Consider the following 2332-nt stretch of genomic DNA (forward strand, 5'->3'; position numbering starts at 1 on the left):
TTAGTATAACTTTACACATAGGCCCTATATGGGTTTGAGTTTGACAAACCTTTATTTTGGATGCCAGTAATATATTACTTATATTATATATTCATATATATTATATATTCATATGGGTATACTCACATGAAGCCCGTAATATTAAATATGGAATGGATAAATTTTCACACGGAATATATGGGCCTCGCTTATAGTTATAAAATAGGCCCAGGCTAAAATTTTTATATTAGCCCAAGTTTAGAAAGCAATGTAGGACCTAGATAAAAGAGCGTGACAATCCTAAATAGGGCCAAGATGGGTGTCCAAACTTGGACCTTAATTGAAGTTAGGAAAGTTAACTTGGTCCCGATTACAGCCTAGGAAGAATTTCCTCACAGGTAGGGATAGAGATACTAGCAATGAGGTTAAAACTATCGGATTGGGAAACACATTCGAAGTGGTACATAAGTTGAGATACGCACCTCAACAATTCAAGCGTCAGAAAAGGATGCACATAAAAAACAAGGTTACAAACGCGATTGTAAAAACCCATACAGCACAGAAAGATTGCAGCAATGTTGTAGCCATCTTTCTTTGCAGGATTGCAATGTTGCAGAAGTGTTGCAAAATGTTGCTGCAACGTTGATACAACATTGCAACAACGGTCAAATGTCCGCTTTAAAAAATATTGCAATACAATATTGCAGCAACATTAGAATACAATGTATATTTAATAATACTTTGTAATGCCATTATAATAATAGACAGTTTTTAATTAATCCGTGAAATACATATACAAATGCCAAACATTAGGAACCTAATTATTATATATAAATAAATTTGCAATGCGTTATTATAAATATTATACGCATAGTACACTATTATATAGAATGTAGTATATATATCATATATATAATACGTACTAGAATATAACATAAAATTATACTTTCTATTATGTATTATATATGTATATGTACATATATATATGTATAAAATTTGTAATTTCTATATATATTTAATATAATTAAAAAAATTTTAATTATCTAATTTATTGATAAATTCCATTTTACTATATTTTAAAGTTAAAGAATTTTCGTTATCAAATAGAGAGTTATAGAAACAAGTGTCTTTTAGCACAAATTTATTGTTTGACTTTTCTATTGCTGTGCATTTTATGGCAGAATTGCGACGTAGAAATTTTTTCAGTTAGCGATAATAGATTGTTTCATATTTGATCCTATTAAATGTTCCAACGCATTTTTCTGCAAAATAAGTATTGTATATAAATTTATAAGTATATAAAACAGAAAATTATTATGTCAAAGCATATACTTACGAAATCCTTCGCGAATTCCTCGTTTGTTTGTATGTCTGAGTCAAATTTTGTAAATTCTTCAACAGATTGAATTTTGGAAAAGTTGTATTTTTCAACAAAGGCTGCAGTTGAAATTTGATTATTTTTGGTAAGCGTCGAACGCACAATCGTATTAGTCAATTTTTGTATATCATTTCTCAAAAAATTTATTTCGACTGCCATCTTTTTTGTAGAGACGTAAAGATATGTTAAAGCTGAGGAAACAATAGAAATATTAATAGAATTCACCAATAATAAATATAAATAATTTATAGATTTTATAGAAATTATTATAAAAGCATACAAATTATCTTTAACTACATCTTTTAATGAAATTATATCTTTACATTCCATTTCTGGGACTTCTTCATTTATTTCTGCATCAAGAGGAACTTCAAAAGCTATATTAAAATGATACAAAGTTAGAAAATAGGAAAATATATGTATGTTAAACTTTCTTTGATAAATTAACTTAACGCCTTTCTCTTAAATAAAATAGTACAATTATGAAACTAGAAAAAAGTACCTTCTGCTTGAATTGAATTATTGACAGAAGAAATGTTTAGTTTATTTTTCGGTCATTTTTCTATTTTTTAAAGTTTTGGTAATTTCCGAGTAACAGCTTTGTCCCTTCTTTCTTTGGCCTTTCTTTTTATTTAGATGTATTTTTTTTCTTTTTATTTGAGCTGGATGTATTTTTAGAATCTTAAATATAATAAGCAAACGTAAAAAATATTCCATACTGTACTAATTATTAGAGCATCTTTTCATTAATTTTATTTTGCAAGTACTTAAATCAGAAGATGATGAATTTTTCTCTTTAGACAGCATTTCTTCGACATTTACACGATTACACTTCAAACCTTCTATTGCTTTTAAAGCTTTCTCCATCCCTCGTGATTCAGAGTCTGTTGTATATGGCTGGACCTCGAGAATTTTTAATTTCTGCATTCCTTCTTTATATGAACCTACAAATAAATATTTCCTTTATGATTAAAA

This window comes from Wasmannia auropunctata, unplaced genomic scaffold (assembly GCF_000956235.1).
Source record: "Wasmannia auropunctata unplaced genomic scaffold, wasmannia.A_1.0 LD336088.1, whole genome shotgun sequence".
Taxonomy (NCBI): domain Eukaryota; kingdom Metazoa; phylum Arthropoda; class Insecta; order Hymenoptera; family Formicidae; genus Wasmannia; species Wasmannia auropunctata.